The sequence below is a fragment of the Gymnogyps californianus genome, chromosome 11, assembly GCF_018139145.2.
Source record: "Gymnogyps californianus isolate 813 chromosome 11, ASM1813914v2, whole genome shotgun sequence".
In the NCBI taxonomy this organism is placed as follows: Eukaryota; Metazoa; Chordata; class Aves; order Accipitriformes; family Cathartidae; genus Gymnogyps; species Gymnogyps californianus.
Window position 1 is genome coordinate 4098671 of NC_059481.1, and position 13898 is coordinate 4112568.

Consider the following 13898-nt stretch of genomic DNA (forward strand, 5'->3'; position numbering starts at 1 on the left):
CAGCATTGCTCTTGGTTTAACAGGAAACAGCACTTCATACTAATAGTGTGTGCGCTCAGATCAACTCTACTTCTGCAGCTTTGGAGGTGTCCCTGGCAAAGGAACCCATGCAAACACGGGATGGGTAGTGGGAAGTAAGATATCAGGCAGGAGAGTCCTCTGAGTACAAGTTGGCAGAGGCAGGACTTGGGGAAGCTGGGGAATGTGGTATTTCTCCCTACCCACCACACAGCAATTGACTTCAGTCAGCCAGACCGGGGCGGGGGGAAGGTGTCAAAATAAGCTACTACATCACATGCTAATACTCTGTGCTCACTTGTGACCACCCTTCTCTGAAATTGTCTGTTTTACCAAGAGACCCACTTGGTCACAGAAAGTGTGGAATAATTCCTCTGTAAGCAGAGAGGTGTTCCATACAATATGAGTTTCCCAAAGCCACCTCTTTAAAGTCTCTGTGCACTAATGAACAGCTTCTCCCTCTGTCTCCTCCTTGGCTCCAGCTGACAAAGGCCTACAGTTCTGCTTTGAGAGCAGAGGGGAAATTCTGTTGGCTTGAAACTCCAATTTCATTCCCAACACAGATATTTGTATCTTTTTAATCCACACATTCCTGCTCTCCTGTGCTAGTCACTCACTTTTCAACAGCCTCCCTGATCCTAGTGTTGGCAGTCCAAAGCCAGAAAGAACCACTAGTCTCAGGCAAACACAAGACAGTTTGATTATAAATGGATTATAAATTTTGCATATCAAAAAAGAGCTTTTACTTGTGAGAATTAAGCATAACCCAAGGGATTACTCCGAAAGAGAAGTTTTTGAATCTTAGAAGGATACACTTTATCAAGGCTAGCTTCCCTTGACATTGCTAGAGGCACTATGAAAGGCCTTTGGCCTCTTTATTTGCCGTTCTCACATCTTAAATTGAAGGGTGATGATGACTCTTTAACAAACACTACGCTTAAGCTTCCTCTCTCCAAAATACATATTATTCAGTTAAAGTAGGAAAAACAAGTGCAAAAACTCCAAACCAGTTTTAAATAACCAGAATGAAAGTCCCATGCCACCTTGCTCCTGATTCTTTGTAGTAATCATTTCACTTGTACCCTGCTCCTTAGTCCTCCAGTCTACAAAAGAGTTGAACTTAATACAGAAAGTATTAAATTTGAATACTTTAAAGTATTAAATATAAATAGGAAGTCTCTCCCTGTTTTAAAACCCTAGGTATTTTTTTTCCCTCACATTTGTCACCTACCTTTACACAAAGCAGGAGGAAATCCACCTCAGGATGTCGCTGGGACAGACACATATTCAGAAAGGACTGACCACTGGGTACTACTCATGCATAGGCAAGTTATTTGCACTGATTAATAAACAGCAGCCACTTTTCTGATGGAGCATGACCTCTTTAGCAAAATGGGAAGCTTTGTAAAAGATATCTGATTCAGTCAAAAACATGTTTGCTTTTTAACTGAGAGAAAGAAAATAACTTTTCATTTTTTTCTGCAAATTTCAAAATCCAGTTTCAATAGGGAAAAAATGCATTGATGTTTGTCATGACAAAAAAAAAATGTTTGCCCAACCTACCAGCAAACTCTTTCATCTGCTTTATACCCCTCCTTAATATTAACCTGCCAAGCAAAGCCTTAGAGCACAGGCTTTGGGAGCTTTATCCCTCCGCTGCCATGGGCCTGTGGAATGAGCATTTACCATCATGGGATGCAGCTGTGCAGAGCAGCCTCTCTCCCTTCCCTCCATGTAAATGGGAGCTGCAAAAGCTACGGCCTGCACATCATATCCATCAGTCAATGTGTTGAAACTCACTGCACCTGATCACTAATTAAGGAAGACTTGTTTTCTCCCCTCTCCAACACCATAAAAAGGAGAAGGAAATAGCTAGTGCTAAATCAACAATACAGCACTATAATTTTCTATGGTATGTATGTCTTTACTGACATAAAAGAATTCTTTTAGGGGATGCTTAAAATTCCTGTATGTAAAATGGTTGAGAAAATTCAGATTAAGCTGTCTTTCCCTCCATTTTCTTTTTAAAACATTTATGTTGAAGCCATTATAAATTCTTTGTCCTGACACATCTAGCCTTTGTAAAGAAATCAAGCATTATAAGCTCTCTGGGAAGTTTCTCCCCCTTTCTCAACCAAGGTAACTGATCCCTCGAGAAACTGTTTTCCAACACCTTGATTTCCAACCCCTTTCATCTCACATTCTAAGACTGCTTTAGCTCTGTGTTTCAATGACAGCAGCCCAAGCACATAATCTTCTAAAAGCACAAGGACTAAAGGAACTCAGGTCACCAGGAGAGCTGGGAGGATATGTGTGGTCCTGTGGACAAACCTCACAGCTCTAATGACAAAGGATTCTCCTTTCTCTCAGATGCTTACATTCAGTCTTCAGGTAAAAAATAACCTCTCACTGACAGTTGTCATAAAAATTAATTGCACTTAGAAGTAACTGAAGCCTCAACAAAATGGTATTTAGGCAGAAAAAGCAGTCATGTAAATTGTAACAAGTCAGGGCACGTCTGTATGACACAAGGGCAGGCAGAAGTACCCAACCCAGCTCTGAACTTCAAATGACTGCACATGCTTCAAACCAGGCAGGTCTCCTGCTCCCAGTATCGGAAAGTGGCCATTTAAAGCAGAGGAATTAGAAAGAGAGGAACATGAATATTTGAAAAGCTCTGGGAAAGCAGAGCAGTGGCAATCGGAGACTGGAAGCGTTCCACCTCAGAATATCTCCAGTTCAGTGACTGCGATGTTTACATCTTACGCAAAATCAAAGCATTTTGTCTGGAATGATGACAAAACAAAATCTTTTTTAAAATTTTCAGCAAGAAAAATCCTCAAGAAATTAGCTCAGCGTTGATCTGGCCTGATCTGTCTGGTTTTGTGCCAATCCCGCTAAATCAATTACTCCTACTGCCTCAAATGAGACTGTACCAAGAAAATCACAGACACGGTTCTAGCCTAGTCAAAACAGGATTGCTTTTGTTCTCTTGCATGCTGGCATGCTTCAGACTGCCACAAATAAGGAGCAGATGGAAGCGTAGCTTGCACTGGGTAGAACTCAAAATAGATTTTTGGCAATCCAAGACACAGTAGTCTCTGGAGACTCTCAATTACATATAAGAAATTGTAAGGTTCCAGCTGAATTCTAAAAATACACCATCTTTACTGACAAGCAAATGTATTATATGTTTATATTTAGCTCATGTTCACATTCAGAGGGACGGCTGCTATATTTTATGTGACAATAGGGGAACTATTGTTTTTGACCACGCACTGGGATAGACATGTCACAAAACCAATTTGACAGAGATTTTATGGACAGCTAGAGATGAATCTCACGCACATACACAAGTTAATCATTCAGGATAAAAAAAACAGATCATGCACTGAGCCAGATACTTTGTTAATTACCTTATATGTACTACTTACCAAGCAAATAAATGACCCAGTGAGTCAGATCTATTACTTGCTGAATCAAATGTATTATCTACTGAATCAGATACATCATAGTTTCTTAAACTAGAGGCAATATATTGCCTTATATGTCATACAACATGATGAGCTCTACTAGATCTATGCTAGCTGAAGATGACATCCCACGACACAACGGCTGCACTATGAGCCAGTAACTGAAAGAACAAAGGTGATGCTTTAATAAACAAGCAAAGATCAAATAAAATTCAGAAGGAAGTAATCCATTGAATATGTAGTGAGACCACCACCCAACACTGTGGACACAAGAGCTGTGAGTACCTTGACAAATTACACAAAGAGCTCCAAGAATGATTTATGGTCTGCAAAAAGAACCTGCTTTATTAATGAGACACATCAATTTTGCTTATCCAAAAGAAAGCTAAGAGTCTAAAACTTATCTAATAGGGGAGATTTCAGAGTGTGAATGGAACTTTGACAAGGACATAAAGATACACAGTGGCTGAAACTTAGAAATAAGGTACAAACTTTTAACAATTTAATTAACCATCAGAACCCTGCTACTTAAGGATATGGTTATTCTTCATCATCTGAAGTCTTAAGAAGTTAAAAACTGTGGAAGTTTAAAACTTATGTTCTAGATTAACCTTAAGTTATGTGTGAGAGGTAAGAATCCTGTGATCTGTAGTGGGGAAGATACTAGATGATGTGTTCTGGTTTTAGAGGCTACATATCTACAAACGTCACACAAGTACATAATTGTTAAATTCTTATGAAGTGAATCTTCCTGTGCCTACATGAACACGTACAGGAACCAAGAACATAGATCGTTCCATCTGCTATATATTAACATCCTGAACCTTACAGCAAACAGCATGCAGTGGGTAGTAAACCTGTCATCTATTTATTGGAAGACTATTCTGAAACTAGACACAGCCCTCTGCTAGGATTGAGCAACAAGTCAAAGAAGCTCATCTCTCAAATACTGAGAAGGTTTGGATTTAATATAAATCCATCCCATTCTCTAAGGAAGCAGCACAAATATGTGACTGAATTTTTGAGAACTGAGAATTACATTCTAATCCTCATCTTATCACTGATTTCCTATACAATTGGCCTAAATTTCATTCTCTCATTTTACTTTGTTTCCTGATCTATAAAACAGGACTAGTGGTACTTCAAGTGCCTAGCAAAGTACATTGGTACCTGTGACCCAAATGTGCTATGTTAGTATTAAACAGGGAGTCATCATCTCCGGTAGAAGGAAAAGCCTTAGAGTGAAAGCTGCTGTGTTGACTAACAGAGCCAAGGCCCGTGGGTACCATTATCTCTAAACTGGATGATGAAAGGTGGAGGCAGGAGCCTCGCAACAAGATCCCTGAAACTGCCATCCTGGGCTTAAACAGCTCTGCTTTTCAGGACTAAAAAGCCTAATCAAAGCATGTTGTTACTTACTCAGCCTGCACAAGGCATCGGCAGCGGGGAAGAGGTGGCCTGTTCCCAAACGCATATGGCTGTTTTGTAATCCAGCCTAAGCATAACATCCATCATTCTACAGCACTTTTAAAAGCTAGTAGTGCTGTTATTGTATATAGCACAGCAAAGCCAGTAACCAGACATGCATGTGAAGTGTACTAAACACAAGGAACGGATACACAATATTAAAAAAAAAAAAAAAAGCATGTCCTACCCCAAATCCCACAATCTACAACCTGAAAAATATCCTAGAGTGGAGGATACTGCACAACTAGTAGAAAAAGCTGCCTTCCTGGTACTCCTCTAGCAGTGACTAACAGAGCAGGAGAGCACAGCTGTAGGACAGAGCTCTCGGCAGTATACCAAGGAGACAGCATGCTACGCTTTCGGTCTGGAGTTTCAGAACTAGTGATCTGAACTTTGTGTGTTTTCTCAGGGCCACATTAAGCTAGTTCACACTGAAACCCAACTCCAGCATCTTCCTCTGGATACACACAGCACCTGTGCAGCAGCGTAGGCACAAAGGAGCATGGTAACCGTCCACTGGGAAAAAATGCAGATACAATAAGGTGCACATGGAAGGTAAAGATAAGGTCACAGACGCTGCTGCATAGAGCTCCCCCAGTGAGCTCTGTGTGCAGCTTAGGGACAGCACACAGGCCTGAAAATGGAGAGTAAGTGGGTGTCCCATGGCCATTGCAGCAGTCTGCAGTGGTATGGTGGTGTGCTGAAGGCAGGGCCATCAGCACAGGCCTGGCGGGCTAAGGAACTACAAATAACCACCAAATGTCCATCGGATCAATTTGGGCTGTCACAGTGGCTTGCTGCTGGAAAGGAGGACCTTGCCTGTTGTTCAGCATCAGCACCTCACTACAACTACCCCCCTGAAACGTCAATAATTTGTGTGCGTTTTCTTGCTTGGAAAAACAAACGACTCCTGAGTTCTCATAAGCACAACTGCCACAAAGGATAATAAACGCCAGAAGTGGTTACAAAACTGAGGCCCTCATAATGATTTCCTTTCAGTCATAACTGATTATATCCACAGAACAGAATCCCAAGACATCGCTAATGATAGTAGACTCTGTCAGTATGTGAGATGCTATGAGACTTTGTGAATTAAACCCCATTATTGTCCTAAATTATAGATAAATTTCTCCCTTTCCTTGGTGATATGCAACATATTTTTTCTTCAGGGCAGATAGATGATGTCAGCACAAATTACTGCTTTCCACACAGTGCAGATGATAGAACCGGAGGCATTAAAGAAGCTTACAAAAACCAAATCTGAAGAGACAGAAGGAACTGCTTACTTTGACTTGGAAATAACAAATTTTGCTGTGGCATGCTGGGTAAGGCAAAAGAAAAAAAAACCTTAATTTGGGACACTGATGGAGCTTCAAAAGCTTCACATACTTAAAAATCAAAATTCAAGTTTGGATTCTTGCTCTAAATTACAAAAAAAACAATAGAAGTGCCTGTCTTTAGATGCTCATATCCCTCCATTAAATATATAGATGTGCAATACTGAGATAATAGGTTATTGTCTAGCAAACTAGGGAGCTCTATTTTCGGTTTGGAAAAAAATGAATATACAATGTCATTTAGAGTGTTTTTCTAAATGGTTTCCTATTCTTTTAGTTTTTCCTAGTAGACCAAAGCTGAAGGAAGGGCAGAGGAAATGCTAGTGGTTACATGTTTGAGAAAGGTTCACAAGTTCTATACGAGGCAAAGTTTGCAGGAGGTAGTAGTATCTTTTACTAGATCAAGTGATACAATCAGAAAAAAAACCCCCAGGTTGTCAGGCATATGGCTCTATAAAATTTTTTGTTACTTGATATACAAATGCTTAATTTGCAAATCCAAGAACAGGGAATTACTTCATTATTCTGCATAATTTTCCTTTATTATCATTTTATTATTCCACTGTGTGTGCTAGAAGTCAAGCTCTTGGTTGCCATCTGCTGTTCCTTTGTTTACATTTCACCATTTTTATTAGCAAGGCCAGGTCATGACAAGGAGTCTCAAAGAATTGTTAAGAACGGGCACAAATGCTGCTTTCCCACACAACCTGCCAGAGACAGGTGACTAAAAAAATTCTGGAAGGCTTTCTTAGTGAAATGCTGCCCAGCTATTCATATGGGGAGTATGTGATTTCCTCTCAAACCCAAACACAGAGCAGGAGTAGGAAGTCTAGGTTTAGTAGTAGCAGATCCACTAGATTCGCTACGGATCATTTTGTGACTACGGCATTGGTAAGAAAGCCTTTCTAAGTCTGTTTTTCTTGTTGCCAGTTCTGTGCTTGACATCATGGTGACTGGCAGCACTCCCTGCTGTCATTCACTCCTATCCTGTACCTTGATGTGGGCATAACTAGAAAAAGATACTGCTTAGACTTCCACTTCAGCTCTGGCACCACTACCTTCCCCACCCAAGACGGGGTTCCCGTCTCCCAGCTATTTGCTCTGGTATCAGACCCCTGGGCTCCAAGTCTCCCAAGTGCCTGCTACTTCCCAAGCTAAGCAAGTATAAAAGCCCCAAACTAAAACTAGTCAGTTTGGAGCCTCTCTCTAGGCAAAAATTAAGGCTGTGCCTGCATCTCCACCTGTGGAGAGCCTTTCCTCCAGTGCTTTCAGTTCCATTCCTCTCTGCACCGCAGCAGGAACAGATCCAACTTGTACCCAAACACCTTTTAAGTGACTTGAAGGAAGTCACTCATATTGAAGATTTTATGCTTATTGCACTCCCATATTTACACAACCACATGCCCTGTACATCTGCCCTGGCCGCATTTCTTTACATTTAACATGTTTATTTTTTAAAGAGTTGAGAGAGATCAAATACATCCACGTTATATGTTAAATACTTTCCAAGCAAGAGCCAGCTTTGTCAGGGCCTCTGACATTAAAATCACATTAAGCATTCAGCTCTGTTCCACCAAAAATAGGATCAAAGAGCTTCTACTTTGAATTTCCATGCTTCTGCAGACAACTGTTCTGGGGTTGCCCATTTGATTCTTCTCAGAACCAACCCACTGTCTGCACTTTCACAGCTTCAGCATCTGCCAGGAAGCAGAAACAGCAGCCATTTCTGCTCTCTTATGTAAGTCTATGTAGACTTCATATTTGTTCTCACTACTCTGCGTAATCACCAGAAGGTTACAGGACCCCAAAGAACACTGCACAGGAGGGTCTTATGGGAGAGCTGTAAGACTGGGCTTTCTGCTGGGCTAAAGCTGACTCCAAACAGGGATCCAGCTCTCACTGACAGCAGCCATAACAAAGTCGACCTCCAGCAAAACTTTGTTAAACCTGAAACTGGATTTTATTTTCCATTATGTCCCTTCAAAGCAATTAAAATAAAAAGGAATCTCACTAACAACCTCCTGTGCTGCACTGAGACTTTGGGTACTTTAAAATTGCAGAAGCCACTGAAAACTAGAAGTTGGAAGTCCAGCCAGTCCCCAACTCCTTAAAAGGCTTCTGCCAACCCTTAATGTGATTTTAACGATCCTCACTTTGAGGTAGTGATGATGCAGGTTATTGCTCAAGATGTATTCTTCACTCTAGCCACATCTAGATCTTTGCCTTTAAGGAGAAGGGGGAAAAAAAGGGATTACAAAGTTAAAAGGATGTTAATGATTATTAGTCCTGATGAAACAGTATTGCCAGGACAGCTTCATGACAGACAAACCCAGTATCCATTCCATTTGCTTGTTAAAGAACAAGCAAAAGCCTCTTTGGTAGTAGAAGCATAAGTGTGAAAGCCACAGTAATTCAGGGCTTCCTTGGGTTGTCATGATTCTTTTTCATTCCTTGCCATCCAAGCCCTTTACAAACATTAGTTAATTCTTTGCAAATCCTTATCTTTGCTTTACACCTGGGGAAACTGGAGCACTGAGCAGGGAAGGTACTTATCTAAACGCAGCCCTGGAGACTCATGGTAGAGCTGAGAACAAAGCCCATGCCTTTTGGCTCTCAGTCTTGTATCCTAAAGCCCTCTTTTTTTCTGCACTTTTCAAATTTGCTCATTTTGAAATGCAGCAGTTCCAAATAAAAAGCTCAATCTCAAACAGTACAATTGTCATTCACTCTTCTCCTACTCCTCCATTTGAAGGGATGTGCAGATACAGACGTTCTGATTCCCTCCATCATGTGTGCGAGAGAGAAACCTTTGGACTCTGCCACAAACAGTTGTGGGTTTGTTTTTTTTCTGGTACACAAGTGATCTCAATAACAGAAGAATAACCCACACGTGCCAATGCCCCATCCTAAAAGCCCCAGTGTACAAAACAGCCATTACTATTCTGGCATGGGCCCAACACAGTGAAAGCAAGAAAGGAGGTAGCACTGTGCAGGTCTGCCTCAGTGAAGAAGAGTGATGGTTAGAAATCAAGCAAAACTCTTCACAATTTTGCAGTGACATGTGCTCTGTACCGCAGCATTTCTGGGTTTTCCAGATGACCATGTATGTACCAGGAACTTATCGATTGCTATTAGCATCCTGCAGTATATAGAGGCATCTTGAGAAGAGAAATCATTTTACTGCCAAAAATACAGTGATCCTTCTAATACAACTCTGTCCGGTACAAAATTTGCCAACCTCATAGATAAACCTCACATCACACTACAGTCTGAGCAAGATCTGCAGGTCTGGCCCTGCAACATTAAATTACACACACAGCTTGAAAATATCACGTGTGATTTATTCATAGCTTCTACTTTTAGTAGACGGTAGAGCTTTTCTCAATAGCTTACCAATTACTGCAGAAAACACAGCAGTAGTAAACGGTATGAAAATTTCAATATGCATACTTGAATGTTTATTTGCCTTAGCACAGGCTGCTTACTCTTTACTGTCTTTACTCTTGGGATAGTTATGTTTTATTTCACAGGAATGTTATACGCTTTATAATTTTTGGCACCCATAGTAAACAGTTGTTTGCTGTAGGATTTCGCTAGAGGACATTCCAGAAGTTTCAGTAGAAAGGTATAAATACTGAAAAAGCTGGAAATAAATCCTTACTAACTGACTCATAGGTTCAGTTTGATAAAGCAGAATAAAGTGATTAGGATTAAAAGGGGCAATTCTACTGAATCTAGAAAACATATTGCACATACTAAAAACTTACAACTGAACCTTTACCAAGGGACGTAACACACTCTGCCATTACACCAAAACTGGAAACTGGGCAACAATTACAGTGATTTGGCAGGCAAGAAAGCACAGTTTCTTAGTCAGAATAATGTAGCAAGGTAGATAAACGTAAGAAATAGAGCTTCCTACTCCTGAAATTTACATTTAGAGGTTTTACTTCAAAAAGTAAGAGCACACAAAAATGCTTACACTGCATGTAGGAACACACTGGTATTGGCAAAGATGTGGTCTTAAACATGCGCATATTTAGCCCCTTTTTATTAATTTCATACAAAATGCAGGCATTGCAAGAACGGCTACAGTTTCATTTACAATGTTTTCAAAGAATATATGACTGTTTGCCAGTCATATATTGGGCAGTCAACAGGTTGCCCTGCAACAAACCTAAAAGCACGTAAAAGGAAGCAAAAGAGACTGATAAAAATAAAAGCATCAGCTCCAAAATAGTATAACCACCCCCAGCTGCTGCTTCTGCAGTGCTTTGGAGAACTCTCTGGACTTGTTACACTTGTGCACTTTGGAGGTTAAAGAAGTTGATGATAATCAGTGAGTGTTAGAGGCTTTAATATTACTGCCTTAAATAATCTACAAACATAAGGCACCTGCTAGTTCACAAAGGATATGGTGACAACTTTCAAAAATTAACCAGAAAAGGAAAGCATTGTTTTTCCAGGAGTGAGTTTGTCTGTCATGAGACATATTCCGGAGCAGAAAGGTGGCTTTTCATTGATCCATAATCATTCATATTTTGACAATGAAAACTGGAATTGCATCCATTGCTACCGAGTCATTTGTACACATCATTTCTGTTATTAACATTGTCACAGTGCTCTTAGTGGCAACTCTCTGGAACATTTTGTGGGTTGGGAGCAGGTTCTAATGTGATGACGTATCAGGCACCAACATACAATATCATCGTTTGAAACCTTAAAGGAGTGTTATTTACCTGATAATTTGGTAGCATCCACAGCTCTGTTTCCCACTGTCATTTTCAAAAGCGTGATGGTATTATACCTTGCCTGAAGACAGCTTGTTACAAATACCTGTACATATTGATTAGAACCCATTTGGCAAGGCAAACGTAATTACAGAGGCGCTGTAGGAAATGGACTTTATGACATGATTACCCACATAGACATGGTCCACCACTGTAGAGCAAGCTTCTGGATGAAAACTAGTTCTCCAGTATAAAGCATCTACTAATCCAAAAAAGCTTACTAAATTCCAAAGCTTTAGATTACAACAGACCAAATATTCCATATATCTTTGCCCTTCCCACTGATTTCTACCAACAGTTGTTTTGTGTGAGGACCTAGCTAGGCTCATCTAGCTGACAGTTATTGGAACTACAGTGCCACAGTTTTGTTTTGCCTTGCAGACTTTAAATCGGGACACACTATAGCACTGTTAAATGAAGCTGCAGCAGTACCACTTAGCCCAAAAACATTAGCACCAGAACGACTGAGGTATCACACTTCTCTAATGGGACTGTAAGTGCATTTGTAAGGGAAAAAAATTCCAGGAATGCAGAATGTTAGCTCCAGCACAGCTGTTCTAATGAGCTCATTTAGACAGTGGAGAGTAGGGAAAACTACGATTTTACCTGCAGGGGGCCATGTTGGATATTTGCAGAAGTTACGTGTAAGAAGTTCCATTTTTGAATCAGTCAGAGAGCAAAGTATGCCTTGCTGCTGATGAGATGAGCCAGGACTTTGGCAGATATCATTAAAGTTCACTCAGACGTAAGGTGCTAGAAGAACAAAATTTGCCATTAAGTCGACATTTTCTGTAGCAATTTTCAACCAAAAAGTGACAGCTGTTTTGCTAGTGCAACAGTAAGTCAGTCCTGTGTGTTCTGTAAGGCCAGTATTTAAGAAGCTGATCTGAAGTCCCTTATTGATTCAGTTTAGCCCTGAACTCAGCCCTGAACTTCATTTCAGTGTCACAACTACTGGAAACCAATTGCGGCTTTCCACCTGGAAGCATTGCTTTTTGCAGCAATCTCCCTATACCTGTACCTGTCTCATTAAGGAGGCCAACTGCACCCCAGGTTGCTTCCACTTTGAAAGCTCCAGCGTTTCTGACTGGTTCTTTCCTAATGCAAGTGGCAGCTTGAAATCACCATGATAAATCCACAAAAGGGGACTGCCAGTTTTCCTGGGCACTCGGACATCTTGCGTTCCTCGTGCATTTAAGAGCTTTAATACCCTAAGGCATGCAAAGCATTACAGTACCAGGAACAAACCCCCAGCCAGTTCAGTGGATGGCTCTCTGCCACGCTATTCCCATGCTTGCACAGTGCATTAACATGCAAATCCAGAATATCACATATACTAATGTCTACTAAAAAGACTTTTCATTTCAGGATCTCAACTTAATGAACAAATGGAATCCTACATCATCACTGTGGGGAAAACGATTGCATAGCACAAGTGATCAAGGAAGACCTTCAGTGATCTGGTAGAATGAACGAACACAAGTGAATGGCAAAGGAAGGAATACGGCCAGAGAGAAGCAAACCAGCTGTGGTAATTTTCCCTGTTCACCTCAGCTTCAGCAGCAAAAATAGCGCAATCAGTGAACGATCTGTGACCCTTTGGCTCTGTGATGGCCCACTACCTTGGTGAAGCAATCCCAATCTGTTTTGTTATACCTTGAGCTGCTACTCAACTCTCAAGCATCAAGCAGCGCAGATGGTACAAGTGCAGTGAATTCAGGGTCCATACATCTGTTATTCCTGTAACTGCTGCAAAAGCACAGAGGCTGGGTTGGCAGGTGGAAGATTTGCCTTTGACGAGAAATAGGTCAGATACCAGAAAGTAAGAACAGAGAAACAGATGCAGTCTTTCTTCCCCAGCAGACTGGTACGTTGCTCAAACATACCCTTAGTAACTGAAGGCACAGCTCCTTGAGAGCAATTCCCCATATATTATGAAAGACAACACGGCCCAGCAGGCTCAAGGGTGTAGCAAGGTCTCTGACCATACAAGCCTCTGACCAGGTACAAGCCAAGCACACTGTAGTGAGAAGCAAGAAGTGGAGGGCTCAGCATAAACGCTTTGCTTGGGACACACCTCCTAGGGTTTGTGACCCTCTTCTAGTAAGAGGGTAATTTTCTGTGGGAAGGCTCCGTTTCTACATGCTGTTAATTAAATTCTGGAGGAAAACAGAGAAATAGTTACATTTTCACGCAGTTAGTCTATTCACATGTACTTATTAGGATTGCACTGATTTTTTTCACCCAAGTAGATGTCCCCACAATGACTGTTCTGTTTGTCTCACTGAAACCATTCTCCTTTCCCTCAGTTCCCACACTATTTTGAGGTAAGAATTCTAACTCCCATTTAGAATCATAGAATCACAGAACGGTTTGGGTTGGAAGGGACCTTTGAAGGTCGTCTAGTCCAACTCCCCTGCAATAAGCAGGGACATCTTCAACTCAATCAGGTTTCTCAGAGCCCCATCCAACCTGATTTTGAATGTTTCCAGGGATGGGGCATCTATCACCTCTCTGGGCAACCTGTTCCAGTGTTTCACCATCCCCGTTGTAAAAAATTTCTTCCTTATATCTAGTCTCTATCTACCCTCTTTTAGTTTAAAACCGTTATCTCTTGTCCTATCGCTACAGGCCCTATTAAAAAATCTGTCCTCATCTTTCTTATAAGCCCCTTTTAAGTACTGAAAGGCTGCACTATGGTCTCCCTGGAGCCTTCTCTTCTCCAGGCTAAACAACCCCAATTTAAATCAATTCCAGCTACCAGATAGTGAATAAGAGGGAAAAGGAAGTGATGAAAGCACAAAAGAGACTTA